Source organism: Heloderma suspectum, chromosome 2 (genome assembly GCF_057233095.1).
Source record: "Heloderma suspectum isolate Gila_16-S chromosome 2, 16-S_ref, whole genome shotgun sequence".
NCBI classification, from domain to species: Eukaryota; Metazoa; Chordata; class Lepidosauria; order Squamata; family Helodermatidae; genus Heloderma; species Heloderma suspectum.
The window spans coordinates 25,309,395-25,332,258 of NC_139459.1; the positions used below are offsets into that span (position 1 = coordinate 25,309,395).

A 22,864-nucleotide genomic window follows, 5' to 3' on the forward strand; every position below is an offset into this window, starting at 1 on the left:
GATAGATACATTCTTTAGCTGATTGGTGCTAAATCTCGCTCTTTCTCTCTCTCTCTCAGCAACATTGAATAGATGCCTCATGGCACAGTAGTTAAACATCTTTGCTGACAACCATCTGAAGAGGTCATAATGAAAATGTCAGTGCAATTTTAAACAGTAGTGATGTGACAGAGGTTCTTGGTAACACAAACCAATGAAAAATGCATTAGGGTGATGTGAGTGTTTTCAAAGGGCAGATCTTGACAATCAGCCCACTACAGGGAAAACATTTAATATGAAGCTCGACAAGATAGCCAATAGCATATCCTTCACTTCAAAAAGAAAGATTGCCCTTTGAAACCAGGGGAGACTGGCTTGGAATGAAGACCAGACTGAGTATCTCCTTTTCTCTCTGCCTTTAATCTCTAAAGAGCTTTGAACCCATGTGGAAGTTCAAAGCCCTCACTTGATGAGGGTAACCTTTTAAAGAATAATTGCTGGCTTAGGTTTTATGAATATTTTAAAGTGAATAATTTATTCTAAGGGAACTGCAGCAAAAGCAGTGACTCATTTGGAGATTTATTTATTTTTTACTGCTGTATGGATTGTTAAAGCAACATCAAGCACAGTTAATAGTTAATTCTGTCTTAGACCACTACCTTGAATTCTCCAATACTAATTAAGAGATCCAGAAGGTCAATGAAGTGCTCCTCAGTACTATGTTTATGCAGGCATTAGTCCAATCATCACTTAAATGGGCATGTTTGAATTTTAGGATTTGTTTACAATGGGTGTCCCTACATGAGCAATTTATTGCACACTCGTGATTGATCACTCATGGAATTTTGTGGGTCCTTTACATGAAGTCATCAACCTCCAGGATGCCTTGTGCACATTTCTCCCTTTAGCGCGCTTTCAAAAAGATCGGAGATAAATTAGTAATAAAAGTTAACGGCGCCATATCGGCAGTGTGTAATGCTGGCTTAGCATCATGAACTTGCCAAGGAAGGACTTTCCTCGATTCAAACAACGTGTCTCTTGATTGCCGATCTGGGGGAGAAGAGAGTAAAATGCCTCCCTGAAATGAAGGGAGACACATCTGATCCTCCACCCCACCAAGCTTAGAATCAATGTCGTCTGTTGATTCAGAGCACCCCATTATGTTCAGTGGGGCTTACTCCCAAGTAAGTGTGCCGAGGGTTGCAGACGTACAGCATGGGGCTTATTCCCAAGTAAGAGTGCCAAGGGTTGCTGACTTACAGAGTGGGGTTTACTCCCAAGTAAGTGTGCAGAGGGTTGCAGACTTATGTGATCTTATGTCTACTCAGAAGTAAGTCCCACTGACCTCCATGTGACTTACTCCCAAGTAAGTGTGCCTAGGGCTGCAGGGAAACAGTAAAGCACAAATGACAAAAGCAAGACTCCCCCTGCCTGCCCCGCTCCTTTGCACACATGCCAGGGATGGAGGGAAGTGCTTCCTCTATTCAAACCACCTATCTGCTGTGTAAAGAAGCCCATCCTAATCCCACAAAGAAAGCGAAAGCAGAAAGTCCTGGGTAAGGATGCAGGGGTTTGCTTAACGTAGAGATGCATAGTGTCAACAGGTATGTGAGGGCTAGGAAAGAAACAGTGGAAATGCCTGTATGTGGCCAGTATATCCAAATCTCCAGATCTTTTTATCAGGCAAGACGTTACAAAAAAGCAGGTGTGTGTGGGGGAGTGACTTGATGGTGAAGTCGCAGTCTGTCTACATGTTTAGGATCCCAAGATGCCGTGGGGGAGAAGGGGTCTGCAGATATTCCAGTTAGGCTCTGCAGGCCATGTATATATAGAAAGCTACCTTATACCGATTATTGGACCATCTAGCTCATCTAGCAGGGCTGGTGTCAAAGGGAGGCATGGTCGGGCACCTGCCGAGGGCCTACCCATCAGCAGGGGCACCCTGACAGGAATGCCCTCGAGCTGCTTCACCCCTTCGCCACTGCCAGCTCCTTGTTCACCTGCCTCTCATTCTGGCCCAGAAAGTGGTGGTGGTAAGAGGGAGAAGCAGCAGATGCCGCTGCCCACTTGGTCCCTGGCTCTCTGCCAAGCAAGCAAGTGGTGCCAGTGATGGGAAAGAGGATGAGGAGCCACATCAGCTGGTGACAAAGGTGGTGAGAAGGTAGACTTACCGAGCGATGGTGCCCATTGAGGGTGTCTTGCCCAAGGCCCCCAGAAACCTGGAGCTGGCACTGTAGCACAGTATTGTCTACTCTGACTGGAAGCAGCTCTCCGGGGTTTCAGGGTGAGGTCTTTCCGAGTGCCTTTTCCACTGGAGCTGATGGGGATTGAACTTGCAACCTTCTGCATGAAAAGCAAGTACTCTGCCACTGAGCCGTGGTCCCTATCCATGGCAGCAGTGGTGAGCTGGCCACATGCACTCACTGTCATGCATAGGATTCAGCTTTGGAAGGGCTCTTTCCACAGGCACGATATGGCCACATGGATGCGAGCACAGGCCCTATGACTTGCCATGCCAGCAATAAATGCTTTAGGCGGTGGCACATGCAACATGGTGCAATTATTATTTATCACATTTGTATTCTATCCTTCTTTTAAAGAGCCCGTGGTAGCCTATGTAGATTTTTTCCTTAATTTTATCCTCACAATAACCATGTGAGGTCCACTGAAAGATGGTGAGTTGCCCATGATCACCCAGTGAGCTCAGTCGCTGAACTTAGGTGTCCACGGTCCAAGTGCAACATGCTGTTGCTTGCTACACCACAGTGGGTCCCTCTGTGAGTTGTTTTAAGTCATCAAAAAACATCTTACGCATCAGGCAGTACAAAAATAAGTTCCAAATTACGATGGGTTTCCTTCAGAAAATTATTGCTTTACATGGCATCAGGACATCTTTTCAGGGTCACTTCCAGAGAGGTAGCTGTGGTGCTGCAGCAAAAACAACACCTTAAAGACTAACACATTTACTATGGCATAGGCAGGGCTCGCGGCAGAGTCTAATGGGCCCTCAGTACAGTGTACCCTATGGGATCCTGCTGAAGCCCCACCCAGCCACCCCCAAAGCCCTGCCCACCAGCCAATCAACCCCCCCCACTGCCCACAGTCAGCCAAAACCCACTCGCCCAAGCCCTGCAGCCGCCCAAGCTCCTGGAGCTGCCCCCTCCATTGGTGCCTGCCAACCAAAGGGGACGTACTAAAAAGGACACCGAATAGCCATTGAAATGCATTGGTTCATTCCAAATAGCCAAATCAGCCAGTGAAAGCACAGGAGCTACATAAAGACCACCCTGAGCCTTCATTGGCCATGCCCCCCCCCCCGAAGGCAGTGTCTGATTGGTTAAGATTGCTGCAACTCAAAATGTAAGTACATTTTTTTCCATTTAAAGTGGAGTGCCAGGGCCTGCAGGCACAGCTGGGTGCCCTGGCACTTTGCCAGCAGGGCTGGCTGAGGGAGGATGGTGATGGCAGTAGTAATAATGGTAGTGGCAGACTCAGGGGTAGTTTGGCCCTTCAAAGCCTCTGGGCCCTCAGCAAATGCCCGCCCATGCTGCTCGCTGACGCTGGGGCTGGGCATAAACTGTCATGGACACAGTCCACTTCATCAGATGCATGAAGTGTTATCCTCAGTTGTCAGGTATATATATATACACACGTGTGTGTGTGTGAATTGTAAACAGGTCAGAGGGAACTGAAATGCAGAAAGTGTAAACCATGATAATTACCTTAAAAGTGGCCACTCTCAAAACAATTGTTGGGTGGTAACATAAACATACTTGCATGGATGAGCTGTTTATCACAGGTATTGTGATTTTTAAAAAGCTTTAATCCCTGTTCAAGCCACAGGAGATGGTGCTGAATCTCTTGATTAATGGTAGTTCAGTAGTTTCATGTTGAAATCTGTCATTGTTCAAGAATGGCCACCTGATGGTCATTGACAGTGACCTGGGAACTTGAAATGTTTCCCCATTGGTTTTTGAATATTACAATTCCTGATGTCAGATTTGTATCCATTTATTCTTTTGCATAGAGACTGGCCTATTAGTCTTTTATAGCAGGGGTCCCCAACCTCCGGGCCGTGGTCGGTACCGGGCCGTGGTCGGTACCAGTCCGTGGCCTGTTAGGGACCGGGCCACAGTAGGGGTGTGGGAACCCCCCCTTACCTTGGGTCCGGGGGGGGAGGCAATCCGTCGCTCCCCCCCACCCCGGAATCCTTGCTGGCCCTGGCCGGCTCCACTCCGCGGCGAGTCCGAGGAGCTGCCGGCCGGCTCCGGCCCTGTTCTTTGCAGTAATAGCCTATTACTGCTAAGAAAAGGGACATAAATGGCGTCCGCTACGCGGATGCCATTTGCGTCCCAGTGGCCGGAAGTCCTCCCCCGGCTGGAGCCTATTCTTTGCACTAATAGCCTATTACTGCTAAGAACAGGGACGTAAATGGCGTCCGCTATGCAGATGCCATTTGCGTCCCAGCGGCCAAAAGTCCTCCCCCAGCTGGAGCTGGCCGGCAGCTCCGCGGTGAGTCCAGGGCCAACGAGGATTCCAGCGGGGGAGGGATGGATCACCCCCACCATGGGCCCAAGGTAAGGGGGGTTCCCACACCCCTACTGTGGCCCGGTCCCATCCCCCCCCCCCAGGTCCATGGAAAAATTGTCTTCCACAGACCGGTCCCTGGTCCCAAAAAGGTTGGAGACTGCTGCTTTATAGAATGCAGCAGGTCATTGCTGACAGAAGATGGCATATATCACACTGGAAAATGAGCATGTGAATGAACCCTGATGTTGTGGATGACATTATTAGGTCCTGTAATTAATAGTGTTGCCACAGTAGATATGGGGATGCAGTTGTCATCTGTGCCTGCCAGATGCTTGCAAACCCCACTGTTGACTGAGCCCCTGGTCAGTTGCATGCAGCTTTGATATATCTCAAGTCACACTGGTCTGACCTGGCAGGTAACATCATGTCCAAGAGACAGATAGTTCTTCCATATTGCACCAACCGTGAAGTTCCTCATAGCTTTGCTTAAGGAAGTCTAGGCCGGGTCTGCACCTGGATGGGAGATTGCCTGTAAACCCCATGGATGCCACCTGGAACAAACATGAGGGTCTACGTCGCAATAACTCAATTGAATATTTTGTTTTATGTATACTTTTATGTGGAGTTTTAAATGTATTTGGTTCTTTTTTTGATATGGTTTGTAGACTAATTCAATACATTCTATTCATTCAGTTAAGTAATATTGGAAAGCTATGCATCTTAAATTCTTTATAGGACTGAATTAACGTCTCACCACATTTCATGATGACCAGTCCCGTAGTTCTGGAGATATTACCAGCTTTATTGAGATACTGTAGTCCCACTGGAACTACGCTACTCCATAACACACAGACTTGGAAGCATCTCCTATTGATTCTAATGGCATTAGAATGGCCGCCAACCCAAATGTGCTTTGGATCAAAGCCTTAATGATTCAAATGCTACCTGTGTCTGCAGTAATGATACCTTTTCTCTGTCCATGTTTCAGATGCGGTGGCGAATAAGACAGGATTGCCTTGTGGTTGTCTGGTAATAAGGAAAGGAAATGCTAGAAATGTGGAATCCTGCTCCCATAAAACGTTCCGCCCAGTTTTATAAATCCAGGAAGTTTGGCTACTTGAAGTGAGTTTTGGAGAAGAACCAGTCCTTTGAATGCCTAAGGTGAACCCAGCGTCCAGACTGTGGTGTGTTCAACTTGTTATAACTTGCTTTCTGTCACTTCCTGTGCTTTGACTTTTTTTAAATACAAAGCTTTGAAATCCATTTCTGACTCTGCCACAAGGAAGGAAGTAAAGCCGTTTATTGCTTCTCTGTAGTTATTTCTACTGAACAAATAAGGTTGCCACCCGGTTGGGTTTTTTTGTTTTTGTTTTAATTAAGCACGGTCTTTTTGGGTTGGAGCCTTTTATGCTGTATCTCTGCTGCCATTTATTCGGATTATTCCCTGCCCCTATTTCAGGGTGTCAGTGTAGGTTCAATATATTCTTACCTCTTTTTATTTAATAAATTTAATTCTATTCTGCTCCATCCCAAAGATTCTGAGCAGTGTACACAAATATTTAAAATATTGCATTAAAAGAATAATGCAAACAGTCTTCCTCATTGCCAGTGTTCTTGTTGAACAGAAGAAGGTATGACCTCTCTCCAGCTGTTCTCCTGACTAGAGCCTGTGACCATTGTCTTGTCCTTTGTCACTGCTACCACAGGGCAAGTGGCCACTGCAACATGCTTTTTTGGAAGGGGTAGAGAACCAGGCTTCCAGCATCTGTTGGTCCCTTGGCCAATGGGTGGGCAAGGCTCACCTTCCCCTTGCTGGTGGTGCTTAACCCCCAACTAACTTTATGAAGTAGGTCAAAGACAACAGGATAGAGTGACTTATAGTGGCCATATCACCTGGTAGAGATTTGAACCTGAGTTGCTCAAAATGAGCTTACATGCTTATGTTATCCCAGGATAACAATTCCTGAACTCACCTCAATGTCTGAGGTGTTTTATGTCTGAGGAATGAATTAGGGATTGAGAATGAGTCAACAACCTTGGGGAAGAAATTAGGCCACTCAATTCTCCTCGATCCTGTAAATCGGTAAACAAAGGGAAGATTGGTACTCCGATTGGTTGAGTTCCACAGACGAGCACAGCAACCTGTGTGTGATCTGAGAGCCTACAGATTACATTCATCACATCAAAAATAGCCACGTGTAGACCAGGCTCTAATTGTTAAGAATTATGAAACTCCTCCAAGAGACATGCAGAGAAAGCTGGAGGGCAGGTGGGCCAAACCTCTTTCTGCCCAAGGGCCAAATCCAATTTTGGAGAAGCAGTCATGGGCCACATCCCAATGGTGGTTGGGCCCAAAGCCAGAAGGGGTGGGGTCAAAGGCAAAAGATGTGGGCCTCCAAACGACAGCATATTTTAGTTTACAGCTCTTATAGCAACTAAGAGCGCAATCCTATGACCACTAGACAGCAGCTAGACGGCCATAGGAGTTTTTGGTTCTCGGGAACTGACTTCGGAGCCCGCATTCAGAGATCAGTTCCCAGAAAACCACCTCCCTGCCCCTGCTGCCTCGTAAGAGGCGTGGTTCGTCCCAGTCTCTGCACTTGTAAGAGCAGCATGGAGAGGGGGGAAAGGGGGTGTTCCTGGGGGCACGGAGGGGCAAGGATGGCAGAAGGGTAGTTATGATGCTTCCTATGTGCTGGCCAGCCTCCCCCCCCGATCTGAGGCACTGCAGCTAGACGGCCGAAATCAGCTGTCTAGCCGCTAATGCAGGGTGGCTGGAACGCAGAAGAGAAGATCCCCTCCACGCTTCACCCGCCCTGCATTGGATAGGCAGTCGCCTCCAAGTTCAGAAGCGGCAGCTTGTCCCCACAGGATTGCGCCCTAACTAAGCTTTGGAGCGGCGTTTGAATATTTGAGAACTGGGGAAAACATGCAAAATTTGGAAAACCACCAGATGATTGGCCGGGGGATAGGAGGATGGGGCCGGGGAGGCTGTGTAGCCATTAGAGGAAGCCTGGAGGGCTGGATTTGGCCGGCAGGCCTGAGGGTTGACACCCCAGCTGGAGGGGATAATACATAAACACACAAGAAGACAGGAGCTGCTGGGTGCTTTTGTCCATCTGTCTGTTGTCTATCTCTGCTTATATACAAGATAAACTAGAAAAAGAAGGTTTTGGAGACAGCTAACAGAAGAGGGCTTGGGCTTCCGGGATGTTGCTGTTGCTTTGGCACTGATGCTTCTTTGGGGCTAGTACTACTTGCCCACATGCCTGCCTGCTCTCTACCTGCCTATTTGTATATAAACAGATATTACAAGATACTGTGGATGCAATCAGACACAGAATTATGGGTGCTCTTAAGACCATGGAACCTGCATGGGCTGAAGCACATCTTTAATTTCGTGCTGTATTGTTATGGCCTGTAATGACCATTCATTATGTATTAGCAATTGCGATAATTTCCCACTTTTCTACAGTGAAGTGTACATGAGAAGGCATACAATAAAATAACTACAATTCATAAAATACAAAATCATAAATAAGTCTCTCCCAGAAGGCCTGCCCTAGCATTTACCATCAGTCGGGGAAGGAGTGGGTGGGGAGACACACAAAACAATATTTGCATTCATCGAGATCTTTTACTTAAAATATATGCTAAATCTGAAACAGCGTTACTGATCCCCTCTCTGAGGATCCCCACCCTGACCCTTCTGGGTGAGCCAAAAGCCTAACAGGGCTTCTTCTCACATCTCCCTGTTTTCTGACACATTGCTAAGCCATGCCTTGGCCAGTCTGCGTTCTGGTGTTAGGGATGGAGACAGATATGAATGTCAGGAATGCCTGGAATTTTCAGACATTCCTATGCTAATTTTCCACCCACTTAACGGAGCCACATTGTCCACCTGGGAGCTACTGCTATATGCTATGCTGTGCTATAAACACTAGCACGTTTCCCCTGCGTGCACAGTGTATGCTGATGACTTTCAAAGACAGGATCAGATAGAAAAAGCTGCCACTGTGGTTGCCCAAAAACAAACACCAAAGGGTGACATTGAAATAATCAGTCAAAGAATGAAACGAATAATCATACTGCTGTCAGCATAATTTCCCCAGGTATTTTGGCCACTTTTATATTCCACTTCTGGCATTCTGACTTCTCTCTTAGGATTTCCCAGGCCCCGTCTACTTGGCACCACTTTCACCCTTCACTCCATCACAACTGCAAAGCATTTCAGCTTCATATTAGCTTCTGCTGGGATACACTTGTGATTTACCGCGGGCTTCCCTAACAGATTCTGCCATGCCCTTTTTTGCCATTATACTTTAATGTACAGCTGTGCTGTCCCATGAGCGCAGGGGTGTGACATTTCAGTGGCTGTTTTGTATTTTATGGGTTCTGTTCTGTCTGTCTGTCCCTCGTTAGGTAAAAAGTGGGTGTTCTGTGCTCCTTCATTTCCACGCCATCTGTTTGTCAGTTCCCCAGCCTGAGACTCTTACGATGGTTCACACTCACAAGCGTGAGAGATGGGTACATGCCTACCCATTGCTCTGAAATGGTGGCCGGAGCATAGTTGGTTCTCCCCCAAGACCATCCCCAGCCCTTGGGTACTGAATCCAGAAGCAACTGTTGCGAAGATACGAGTCTGCAAAAATGTGTGAAAGCATGATTAAATAAATGAAAATGCCCCTCTGTGCCTCTGTAACTGCACAGCTGCGAAGGACGGGGGAGTAAAGGGGCATCACAGAGTAACGCAAGCACTACACATGCCTACAACGCACCCACTGCAAAATGCGAAGCTGGTTTGGGGAAGGGGCAGACGGCTCACAACGACAGAGAAACCCGCTGCAGGCGAAAAACATCACAGCAAAACACTTCCTTGGAAATCCACATTTTTCACAAGAAAACCATGGATGGCTGCGAAGTGGCAACTATGTCGTCTGTCCCGAGGGACCTTGGCCCGCAGTTGCCCTGGAGTAAAAGGCTCGTGTAGATGGGGGCTCAGTGTGCTGCAAGTAGAAGCCATACATGACAGAATTCAGGGTATGGAATATACAAACCAATTCTCTCATAGCTCTCTTGCCCTTCCAAAGCCCCTCTGTTTGTCTACTTCCATTCAGCCAATGGCACCCAGCCTTATATGTGGTATTGCCTCCATCCCACTTCCTCCTTGGCCTCCTCTATCTTAAGGTACGCATCCCCATCACATATACTCAGGCCTCCGCACTTTATTCCATTTCTTTAACCACACTGATTCTTGGCCAGTTTCCCTGCCTGCACAGCACTCCTATCCCCACGTTTCCAAGGGCATGCAGCCTCTCCTGCCTTTAGAATCAAGGTTTAGACCCTATGAAGCTTTTCTAGAGCCTCTTTTCTTATTAACCCCTTCTTTCCTCAAGTATCTGTTCCATTGCCCCTTTCTCAATCAAGTTTCTGTTTTATTTGCTTACATTTTCCTAAGTCCTATTTCCTGTTTCACAGTTCACTGGCTATTCGGCTGTCTCTGAGATTCCTGTCCTATTTTTTCCCTGTTACCTGGGAATTCTTCTTTTTCAACTTTCCAAATCTTACCTGTCCATGTTGACACAGTTTCTCCAGTCCCTAGGTCCTATCTTTGTCCAGCCAAACTGACTGATCACTTCCCTCACAGAAGATGGTCTGATTGTGAAAATCCTGTTATTCAGATCTTCATTCCTTCAGCAGTGTTTGTGAACATGCCATGACATCACAGTCACACAGCCACTCACTGCCAGAGCCTTCACCTCCACTAGAAACACCACAAATCACCCTAGCACATTACAACATAGAGTTCTGTATCTCATAGGAATATTACTATATATCTGTCACAGTCGTTTTCTGCTTAAATATAACCAGTTGCTTATACAGCAGCTAGATGGCACCAGTGGCTATAATACTTTCATTTTAATTTTTGTTTAATCAGTGCTTGTTTGGAGAACTTTCATGCTGATCTTTCTCAGCTATTCCTTTTACCCAAGACCACAACTTTGGAGTGAAATGAAGACCATGAGTTTGAGATTATCACTCCGAAACCTCAAGGAAATTTGTTTTCTTATCAGTTCATCACTGATGCAAGACGAATTTGAATTGAAAAAGAAAAGTGAAAGGCTGTCATCATTTTTGTTTTGTTTTTTAAAGGAGTGTTTTCAGATATGGTTTCTGTTATGGCCTGAATATTCCCACTTCAACAGATGGTGAATAAAAAACCTATAAAATAAGGTATTTTAAAAGTGTATTTTACAGTATTGTTCTCTTTTCTTTTTCTTTTCTTTTTTGTAAGACTTCCTAAATAAAATTCTGAAGTTCTGGTTGAGGATACTTTTCTCAATGCACCAGTTCAAATACAACAGATTTGTGAAGAGTTTTTAGGGTGTAGCCCTGCCTGCTTCGATTGGGAGCCACTTCATAATACACACACACACACACACACACACACACAGTGAATCATAGCTGATTTGGGGTGCATTCAAGACCTATACATGTCAGGTGATGAACCTGCTGTTGATTAACATTCATCCTTTTTTGGGCCAGACTTTCCACCACCCTCAGACAATCTGGCTGAGGAGCAACTAATTTCCAGCAGATGCTGACTGTTGTGCCCATGGCGTCGTTTTCTTCCCAATGAAGTCTCAGTACTCGGGCTGGCAGGCTGGCAGGCAAGCAGGCACCGGCTTCGTCTTTGTTTCTCCCATCCTTCTTCCAAGGCTTGTGCTGGGTCCACTGGAGCTCACCTCAGAGTGAAGTCGCAGTACTCGGGCTGGCAGGCAGGCAGGCAGGCACTGGCTTGGTCTTTGTTTATTTCTCCCATCCTTCTTCCGAGGAAGCCAGCCAATGCACGAGTCCTCGCTCTTTTATGAGCCCCAGGCGGACGAGAGAGGGAACTGTCTGCCACTGTTCCCACCAGAGGAGACAACCAGCCTTTTGATTGGCTCGGCACTCGTGCCACAGGGAGGCTTTGCTGCCGCCGCCACTTGCCAGCTCCCCTCCTTTCCCGCCACAGGACCTGTGCGCGCTCACAATGGCAGCTCCCTGGTCAGCAGGGAACTGGATCTGTGCAGGGTAGTGATTGGTTGGCGCTTGTGAAGCTCGCAAAGCCACCGCCCACCCCAGCTGGCTGTGCAGAATGTTGATTGGTTGGCTGTTGTGACAATCATGAAGCCACTTCCTCGGGTGCTGCCTAGAGCAGTATATCAAATGGAAAATAATGATTGGCCTTTTTTTTTTTTTTTTTAGAGGTGCAGAATAAAAGTTTCATCCAATAAACATCTCAGGAGCTTGACTTTTCTCTAAAAACACACCCACCAAAAGTCTGCCTGAAGTATTGGGAAAGAAGTGAAAATCTGCAGCGGGTTCAGAGCCAAGTTCGTGTGCCAATAGAGAGAGGGCTGGGTAGCAGAACTTGCTACCCAGCAGGAAAAAAAAACCCACTGGTTTCTGTAGGCAGCTCATGTCTGTATGTACTTTTCTAGTAGGTGGAAGTAGGAAAAAAAAGAAGACTTTGGCTGAAATCCTTTGTGGTTATAAAGAAAACCTTTGGTTTGGTTGATGCCTGGTGAACACAAGAAGAGAGGCCAGGGGGCTGATTAGGATTAACAGGGCACTGGCCTGCCTTCAGGGATGTGCACACCTCATAGTCCTTCTTCATAATTAGCAGGAAAAATGTGCAGAATAAGCACATACCAATTTACTTAATTTATACAGGTGGCAAACTTTGAGACAGAACTGGTTGGATTCCCCCCAACCCCTTTTATAGAATGTATAGCCCTGACTATAGACATCTGTCAAGAAAAGTAATGATCAGGCCAGCCCTCCTAGCTGAGCTCATGTTATTTATTTATTATATTTGTGTTTCCACCCGACCTTTCTCCAAGAGGCCTGACAAGGACCCTGTGACTGAAAGAGAGCCAATGACTTGACCAAGGCTACCCAATGAACTTCTTAGCTGGGATTCCCAGGTCTAAACTCAACAGCCTGGCCATCTCACTATTCTATCAGATATTAAACCTGCAATTAATTTTTTAAAAAGCACATCTTTAGCAGCAAAGGACGTTGCATCGGGGAAATTTAAACATAAGCAAACCCACAAAGAACAATAGTTCTGGCAATGTCAAGAGACAGTCTCTGTATGTGAAGGGATATTTTCCATTTTAAAGCTCCCCCCCTTTTCTTTTTCTTATCACCTACTTCATAATAAATGGAGCAGAACATCCTTCCTGAACACTTCAGGAGCAAAAACAAATGGGCCAACTTGAAAAGTCAGAAAGAAAGATGGTTATTCAGCTCTGCTTACCTCTCAAGAGAACTCAGGAGGTCCACAGTAAAGCTGCACAGTTAGTTGCACATAGCAGAGTTCTGGTGCTCAAGCATGAAATTGCACCCTTGAGTTGCCAAACCTCATTTGTTTTTCTCTTAGGTTTCCAGTGAGGGCTTCTGTGAGTTCCCAACCACTATACTGTTTCCTACACACACACACGAATGTACTTGCTCACCTGTAGGGTGATACACAATCCAGGTAATACTAAAGTAGTTCACTGGAACCTATTTAGTGTCTCCTGAAATCATAGAATCATAGGGTTGGAGGAGGCCTACAAGACCATCGAGTCCAACCCCCTGCTCAATGCAGGAAGCCTGATTCACAGACGGTCTCCCATCCAAGTACTAACCAGGGCTGACCCTGCTTAGCTTCTGAGATCAGACGAGATCAGGCACATCCAACCCTTATCTCTCACTGGGGGTTAGACTGGTTTGATTTAATATTTCAGCCTAACTGGACTCGGGTAGTCATGGATTTGCTTTTCAAAACGTTCATTCCCTAAAACTAAACATTTGGTACTGGCTTGAATCCAGTCTTGGATGTTCCTTCAAATAACAGCAAGCCTCTCCATGCACCTAATACACATTCGCTCATTTCAATGCTGCTCCACCATGCCATTCCCATTCTTTGTTCCCATTTAGCTCTACTGATTCTACTTGTTACTGAGCAACCTTTTTTTAAAGGCATATGCCTTGAACACATGTCCTATCTGTCCAATGACCTGACATTAAATTCCATATCAAGGAAAGTGCTGACTTGTGTTTAGGGTTACCAAGTTTTTTTAATAGGACCTGCTCATGTGGCTAACAGCAACTTGATCTGCAAACATTAACATGTACCAATACAATCGTTATGCTGTAAAAAGTGTTCCTTGTTAATTCCTGGGATCAATTTCTGTTCAAGATAGAGTAGCAGGCCAAGTAACCTTTTTTCTGTGCATCTGGCATCTGGGATCAATTTCTGTTCAAGATAGAGTAGCAGGCCAAGTAACCTTTTTTCTGTGCATCTGGCAGTCTTATTTCCAGCTTCCAACTTTCCTCCCTCACGCTTAGTGCTCTGCGATTAAGTGAATGAGAACCAAACATCTTTGTATGTATACTATCTTTCTATTACAAATGCCAACAGGATTAAAAACCAGCAACCAAACAATTCACAATTAGAAAACAAAATAACAGAACAACTTATCCTACATGAACCTGCCTGCCAGTCAAGATCTGATGTCAGGGAGGTTGTTTCTGGAGAGAGGGGCTTCTCAATGATGGCAACCTCATTATGGGATGCTTTCTCAAGATATGTTTGCCTGGCAAGTTTTTCAGCTTTAAGGTGCTAGGTGAAGTCCTTATTTTCCCACTCTTTTAGCATGATTTGAGACATTTGTAATGGTCTCTTAGTTGCTGTTTTTATCTTTTAGCTCCTGACTCTGATGTTTTTATCCCATCGTTTGTTGTTTATATTTTATATCAGGTTGGGGATCCAATTGGGGTTAGATTGGTTTGATTTCATACTTCAGCCTAACTGGGCTGAAGTATGAAATCAAATCAGGTTGGATCCAGACTAAATTAGTTGTACTTAGTTCCCATTCAAGTCAATGGGACTTAAGTCCTGCATCCTAGAGTAATAAAAGAACTGGCAGAAGAACTCTCAGAACCGCTGTCTATTCTCTTTGAGAAATCATGGAGGACGGGGGAAGTGCCAGATGACTGGAGGAGAGCTAATGTTGTCCCTATCTTCAAAAAGGGCAAAAAGGAGGAACCTGGGAACTACAGACCAGTCTGACATCAATCCCTAGGAAAATTCTGGAGCAGATGATAAAGCAATCCATCTGTAAGCACCTTGAAAACAATCCAGTGATTACTCGAAGCCAACATGGATTTGTCAAGAATAAATCCTGCCAGTTGAATCTGATCTCATTTTTGGATCAAGTAACCTCCCTTGTGGACTGTGGGAATGCTGTAGACATAATATACCTCGACTTCAGCAAAGCTTTCGACAAAGTGCCCCATGATATCCTGATGAACAAACTAGCTCAAAGAGGGCTTGATGAAACAACGATTCAGTGGATCCACAGTTGGCTACAGAATCGGACTCAAAGAGTGCTTATCAATGGGATATTCTCAAACTGGGGAGAGGTAATGAGCGGAGTACCACAGGGCTCAGTCCTGGACCCAGTGCTCTTCAACAATTGTATTAATGACCTGGAGGAGGAGATGCAGGGAATGCTGATCACATTTGCAGATGACACCAAATTGGGAGGGATAGCTAATACTTTGGAAGGCAGAAACAAAATTCAAAGTGATCTTGATAGACTGGAGCGCTGGGCAGAAAACAACAGAATTACATTTAATAGGGATGAATGTCAAGTTCTGCACCTCGGAAAAAGAAACCAAATGCACAGTTACAAGATGGGGGATACTTGGCTCAACAACACTACAAACAAGAAGGATCTTGGAACTGTTGTCGATCACAAGCTGAATATGAGCCAACAATGTGATGTGGCTGCAAAAAAGGCAAATGCTCTTTTGGGCTGCATTCATAGAAGCATCGCTTCCAAATCCCGGGAAGTACTAGTTCCCCTCTACTCAGCACTGGTTAGGTCTCATCTGGAGTACTGTGTCCAGTTCTGGGCACCACATTTTAAGAAGGATGCAGACAAACTGGAGAGGGTTCAGAGGAGGGTAACAAAGGTGATCAGGGGACTGGAAACAAAGCCCTATGAAGACAGACTGAAAGAACTGGGCATGTTTAGCCTTGAGAAGAGAAGACTGAGGGGAGACAGGATAGCACTCTTCAAGTACTTGAAAGGTTGTCCCAGAGAGGAAGGCCAGGATCTCTTCTCGATCATCCCAGAGTGCAGGACACGGAATAATGGGCTCAAGTTACAGGAAGCCAGATTCTGGCTGAACATCAGGAAAAACTTCCTGGCTGTTAGAGCAATACGACAATGGACCGAGGGAGGTGGAGGGCTCTCCCACACTGGAGGCATTCAAGACGAGGCTGGACAGCCATCTGTCCAGGGATGCATCTGGCTGGACAGGGTTGCTCTGACTTGGATTCCTGCATTGAGCAGGGGGTTGGACTCGATGGCCTTGTAGGCCCCTTCCAACCCTACTATTCTATGATTCTAAGTCATTATTAACTTGCCTCATTGATTTCAATGGGACTTATGTATAACTAACTTAGGCTGGATCCAACCCATTGTATTTACTGTTGTAGGCTGCCTTCAGCCTCTTTTGTGAGGAAAGGCAGATATAAATTCTAGGTTGGGTCCTGCGAGTTGTGAATAGAAGGAAGCTGAAGGCTTTTTTTCTCCTCCTTCATGCACTCCCCAAAAGGTGATCCTGACAACTGGGAGGTCCTCCAGAATGCAAGAGATATGACATGGTCAGCTATCTGGGGAGGAATGAATTGGGAGGGAGGCACCTTATGTGAGCAGCTTTTTAGGGGTTGGGGAGGGCTGCAGTGGGGAGTATACAACAGCCAAGCCCCCTTCCATGAGCTTCCTTCCACTCTTGGTTCTCTGGATCCAACCCTATGTAATATTCCAATTCACAGAATATAAAGTCATGAAGATATAAAATTGCTACTGTCAAAATTCCCTATCTTTGAAAGCCAGTCTAGATATGAGTTTCACTTATAATGCTTTATTGAGGCCTAAAAAAAGAAGAAGAAAAAGGTACCAGGGCCACAACTAAGAAGGCCCTTCTATTTATTTATTTATTTATTTATTTTCATTTCTATACCGCCCAATAGCCGAAGCTCTCTGAGCAGTTCACAAAAATTAAAACCAAACAACACACAATAAAACAATTTAAAATATATAGAACATTAAAACCACAATATAACAATACAACCACAATAAAACCTAGCAGCAGTGCAGGAGTTTAAAATACAGATTTAAAACAGCAAAGATAAAAATTTAGAAAGCTAAAATGCTAAAATGCCTGGGAAAATAAAAAGGTCTTCACCTGGCACCGAAAGGAATACAATGTAGGCGCCAGGCGAACCTCACTAGGGAGCTCATTCCTGAGCTGGGGTGCCACAGCAGAAAAAGCCCTCTTCCTAGTAGCCACCCGCCTCACTTCCTTTGGCAGGGGCTCACGGAGAAGGGCTGCTGCTGATGATCTTAAGGTCCGGGCAGGCACATATGGGAGGAGGCGATCCTTCTATGTCTCCCCACCTCCCCCCGGATATATTACTTCACAAAAGAAGGATCCTTAACAGGGCCTTTCTTAAAAATCATTAAGGATGGGTGGGCTCAACAATATAACAAACTAAAAAAAATATATGTTGCCTCCTTTACAACACAAATAAGAAGCATGCAAACTCTTTTGTGTGTGTAAAGTACTTTAATTTGGAAAATTTAAGGGCTTAATGCTGGACACTATGGAAAAGAAAACAAAACAGTTCATAGTGTCTAAATACCATGGAATGCTTGTTCCTCATATATGTGGGTCAGGTTTTGTGTTGAGTAGTTCTTTGCCACATTAGTTAATCACTGTGTTATGCAAGGAATTTCTGTTTCCTAACCAAAACAAGCCAGGGATTCTCTTTAGCCGCATCATAAACTTGTTATGACGTCTCTCAGAGTAGAAAAGGATACACATATATACGCAGTGTTTGTCCGTTAATGACTCCTGTCTCTCATTTGGGATTTTTAAAAATGTTATTGGCAAATGTGGCTGGAGCTGTGTGGAACAAAAGCAAATACTGCCTTTGTATTTTTCAACACAGACGAAGGGTAGATTCTTCCATTTTGAAAAATGTGGCAACAGGCTGCCTTGAGTTGTTCTTGACCCTTTTGTCTTTCCTTTCAGTGGCCGTAACTACCAGACAAAAACAGTAGTGATTAAGAAAAAGAAACGCAGGTGGAGCTCTGATGTATTTTTTTCTCTCCCTCAAAGTGCAGATTGCTCCCATTTAGCTGGATTCCAGCAGTCTTAAGCATCACAGTCCAGGAATAGTTGAATCATGTATAAGTAAGTTCTTTGTGTAGAGAATCTCTAACAGGCCACAAAAACCATTGGTGCATCCAGATGAGACTTTTATTGTGAAATCACCCTACCGCAGTCACGGAATTTTATGAAGGGTCCAGATGTCATCATTCGTAACCCGCGCATGTTTTCCCACTACTTCTTCTGTTTGTTTTTTTCTTCTTCTTTCCACAGAAACTTTGTTAGGGAGGAAAGGCCAAAATAGATGCATGATGTCTTTAACTAGGAGCGCTAGGAGCACATTCACTATACAAGCTGACTAGGTAAAACTGTCTCATTTTAAAATCACTATGTCAAGCTAAAAGGATCTTGAAAAGCTAGGCTGGGAAAGATCTTCACATGTGGCCCTGGAGAAGGACTGCCAGGGCCAGCCCACCCAAAATATTCTGCTGCCTGAGGCGGGGCAGGAAATGGTACCCCACCTCGGTTAAGGTGCACTGCATAGTACTGAAGACCGGCCAAGTTATTTTGTCTCCTGATGTAACTAAATAAATAAATACCACACCTCTCCCCTTCCCTGGTAGCAAAATACAATAATAATACATTAAATCAGTGTCTCCAAATTTGTTTGATTGTACACCCCATCAGTAAAAAAAATTTGAGCACGCACCCCCAATATATGTATATTTATTTATTTATAAATTATATACATGTACTACTGTACTAATATATTATGTACGTTATAAAACATACAGAAAAAATTGAAATGAAAAAAGGATGAGATAAAGATGAAATAAACAATATTTTTAAAAGAGTTTTTATTTTTATTTATTAATGGTACAAAAACTCTTTTTGCTCTCACTAAAAAAAAGTATTATTAATAGTATTTTAGTGACAGAAGTGTGATTGAATAAGCTTCATTATTTCTGAAAATCTTGGTTTAACACTTTGTGATTCAGCGATTCGAAGGTCTTGTTCTAAGTTCAGTTTATTCTGATACTTGGTCTTAATGGCTATCATAGCTGACATTGCTGTCATGATCCGCACTTTCTTCTCGGCTTCGTTCTGCCAAAGGAGAGTGGGAAGGGTTAATCTCCTCTCTGCTCTCCTTCGGCAGGATGGCAGCTGCTGTGGTGCTGCGGTTCCTCTGCCGTGCCTGGCAGAGACTGGCGCAGTTGCTCTTGGTGCCCACAGCAGAGGCACAATAGGACTGGAGCCGAGAGAGAGATACCATGGCACTTCCCTCTCGGCTCCCATCCCATCCTGCTGCCTTCGCCACCGGTATCATTGCATACAATAGCAGCTCGTCAGGGCAGCAGGAGGCTGCTCAGTCATCAGGCGGCTCGCACACCCCAATGGATCGTCTGGCGTGCACCTCACTTTGGAGACCACTGCATTATATAACTAACAATGTGCTGCCTTTTCATGACACCCAGAATCAGCTGCCTGGGGTGGCTGCCTCACTCTGCCTAATGGTAGAGACTGGCCTGGCTACCGCCAATTAGTACAGGGCTAGAATGTGTACAATAAAGGACCTTATGTCCCCAGCTAGGGTAAGAATAAGGGTAGCTAATATAAGGTTCATGGGTTATATTTCTTCCTGAGGGAGTTCTTTCTCCCATAAGTTCCTGCCTGACTGTTAAAATCATTTTCAGAGGCTCTCCTCTGGATGCTGCTACCCACAACTATGCAATGGCTGGCTACCAAGGAAAGAGCCTTGTCTGTAGTGGCCCCCCATTTGTGGAATGCCCTTCCCAGGGAGATCCACATGCCCTCTTCACTGTATACAGTTAGGGCACAATCCTATGGCCACCAGTCAGTGGCTAGATGGCCATAGGAGTGGTCGGTTTCCGGGAACCAACCTCAGAGCTTGCAGTCCAAGGTCTGTTCCTGGTGAACCGACCTCCACCCCCTCCCGCGCTGCCTCAGAGGCAGCATGGATCGGCCCCATGCTCCACGCCCGGCAGAGTGGTGAAAACAGGGCATTCGTGTGGGCAGGCCGGGGTGGGGATGGTGGAAGTGCTGGTATGACTCTTCTTATGTGTCATCCAGCCACCCCTTCCTACGCTCCGAGGTCCCACAGATAGACAGCTGAAATTGGCTGTCTAGCTGCGAAAGCAGGGCGGCGGAAGCAGGGAGGAGATCTGCTCCTCACCACTCCTCATGCCCTGCACTGGATAGGTGGTCGCCCCCAGGCTCAGCAGCAACTGTCGATCCAGATAGGATCGCTCCCTTAGACACTGAATCAAAACCTTCCTCTTCCAGCTGGCATTTAACCTTTAATCTGTTGCTTTAAGTATTACCTTTACTGCTGGCTCTTTAATGAGTTTTAATATTTTAATATTTTCATAAGTTGCATATATTGTTTTGGTTGTTATTTTGTTTTTGTTATTACTTTTATTGTTATTTTTGTGGTTTTTATGATTGTAAGCTGCCCTGAGGGGTTATAAATAAATAAACAGGTCTTCAAAAGCTTTTCCCTTGGCTTGCATGGCCCCCTGAACCTACCACGTGGCACTGCACCCTTGAACTCCTTGTTCCAAGGAAATAAGACTTGGTGGTCTGGATATGGTGTATACGATTTATTTTACCTAGTTCTGCTGTGTAGAACCATTGATGCAAGGTCACACTGCATCCACAAATTTAGATATTTACCGTGATACATTCCCTGTTTGACTGGGAGCTATAAACATAAGATTAATTTTCTTGGAAAGGAATGCTATGACAATGTTACAATGTAAAACACTGGATTTTCAGACTCTAGAAGAGAACCAGACCATACATTAGTAGGTTGCTGCATAAAAAAATATTGCCTATTGTGGTGCCATCTCTTTTGACATTGAATTTGAGAATGGGACCCATCTTGTGTTGTTTATTGTGATTACATGAAGATTTATGAAAAAGACAACTGCTAAAATGGCCATTAGACTGGCGTCCCATCAAAAGAATTAGGTTTGTTATTCATTCCTCTTAGCTATCTTTGTCATGGATATATGTTCAGAACTCATGGGCCCCCAGTCTGACTGCTCAAATATATTTGTAATATATTAAAAAAAAATGGTACGTTGCCATGTTTTATCACTGTATCCATATAACATGCACACACTTTTTATTTGGACATTGATCAGTTAAACCTCTTTTCTTCCAGACAACACAAAGCACTAAAAGTATAATTTATTTGGTTTAGGTGCAAACTTTCGTTTTGCATTGATTTCCCTCAGTTTGCAGTGTTCAAATGATCTGAGTGAATCTGCCAATAAGCAATAGAATTCTGTCTAGTACTACTCAGCATGCCGTGAAAGACAACATTATTTGCTTCCTGATAGATATGCAATAATTAGTGAAATGATGTGTGGTTCTGGCTATTGTTGCTTGGCTGAATGAACTCCTTTTAAGAAGCCTCATTTTGTATATATTCTTTCTTTTTTGCATGTGGTGTAATACTGGAAAACTTTAATTATTTGGCATTCTTACCTTTTCATTTTGAGGCCAAGGATTGTTTTTCAGAGACTGAACTGAGAGCAAAGTTTAGGTTACAACACAATATTGCTTACTAGTTCCTAGGAGAGGAGTGGGCATGTGTCCTACTTTACAGAGAACAGTTCCCTATTTGAAGGGTTGTCAAAGGACAGACCTCTATTTGAAGGGCTGCCTGGTCCAAGCCCAGTTTAAAGATAAAGAACCCTAAGAAGGGAGAGCAAGGAGGGGTCTTGAAATTGCGGCCATGCATGGAGAGGGATGATGGATCAGTAGCAGAGTGCTTGCTTTGCATGTAGAAAATCCCAGCTTCAATTCCTGGCTTCCCCAGTTAAAAGGTTTTCAGGTAACACAGGGATGGGGATTTCTGCCTGAGATCTTGGAGAGTTGCTACCAGTCAGAGTGGAAAGTGCTAGGCTAGATGGTCAAGCTTCGTATATGGCAGGGGTAGGCAACATGCAGCCTGCAGGCTGCATGTGACCTCAACAGCCCCCCAGTGTGGCACCTGCCACCTCTTGAAATTCGGGTGGACCTCCCAAAAAATGTAAAACAAAAAATCCAATCAAAATGGTGTCTGGAGCTGCTATGGAGTGCCCAAACGGTCAAAATTAGCTTGTCCCCCCCCCCATTTTTGGCACCAAAGGGAAGGGGTGACCCCAGACCTCCTAAATTTGCCTACCCCAGGTATAAGGCAACATCCACAGGTTTTGCGGTCAAACAAATGGTCATAACCTTCATGAACAGAAGGTTGGCTGCTTTGGGGAAACAGAACAATAGACTTTAGAGACCATCCTTCTCCAACCTAGGTCCCTCCAGATGTTTTCAGCTACAACTCCCATCATCCCTAACCATGGCATGCTGGCTGGGGCTGATGAAAGTTGTAATCCAAAATTTCTGGAGGGACTCAGGTTGGGGAAGGCTGCTATAGACTTGGCTTCTGCAAAGGTAAGTCCTGTCTTGCTAATCTTTTATGGTTCTTTGAGAGTGTCATTAAATGGGGGCAAGGATTAGTCACTGTTTACTTGAACTTTCAAAAGGCTCTTGACAAAGCCTCACCAATGTTCAGGGAATAGAGACTCAACCTGTGTTGGATGGGGTTGCACTCTCCCTGAAGATTCAGGGTCGCAATTTGGGTGTACTTCTGGACTTGGCCCTGAACCTGGATGCCGAGGTTTCAACAGGGGCCAGGAGTGTGTTGTGTTTGCACAGTTGAAGCTAGTGCGCCAACTGCGCCTGTTCTTAGAGGTGACTGATCTGGCCATGGTTACGCACACCTTAATTGCATCCCATTTGGACTACTGTGATGTGCTCTATGTGGGGCTGCCTTTGAAAACTGTTCAGAAACTTCAGGTGGTCCAGAATGCTGCAGCCAAACTGTTGAAGGGAGCTGGTTACGGGGAGCACATGGCTCCCTTGTTACAACAGCTTCACTGGCTACCAGTCTGTTTCTGGGCACAATTTAAAGTGCTGGTTATGACCTATAAAGCCCGACACAGCTTGGGACCAAGCTACCTGAAAGACTGCCTTCTCCCATGTGAGCCTGCCCGGATCTTAAGATCTTTGGGGAATCTTTTTATTGTGTTATTGTTTTACTCAAGTTTTATTTATGATTGTAAGC

General features: G+C 45.1%; 1 protein-coding gene across 3 annotated transcripts in view; it reads left to right on the forward strand.

Annotated features, from left to right (window-relative positions):
• The window catches only part of SUB1 (SUB1 regulator of transcription), a 57,811-nt gene extending 51,707 nt beyond the window's left edge, over nucleotides 1-6,104 (forward strand). For 2 of the 3 annotated variants that reach the window (XR_014787564.1, XR_014787567.1), the window contains one exon: nucleotides 5,498-6,104. The gene's annotated coding sequence lies outside the window, so the exon portion shown is untranslated. The remainder of the gene's footprint in view (nucleotides 1-5,497) is intronic. The other variant, XR_014787565.1, reaches the window with a different exon arrangement.
• Nucleotides 6,105-22,864: the final 16,760 nt, after the last annotated feature.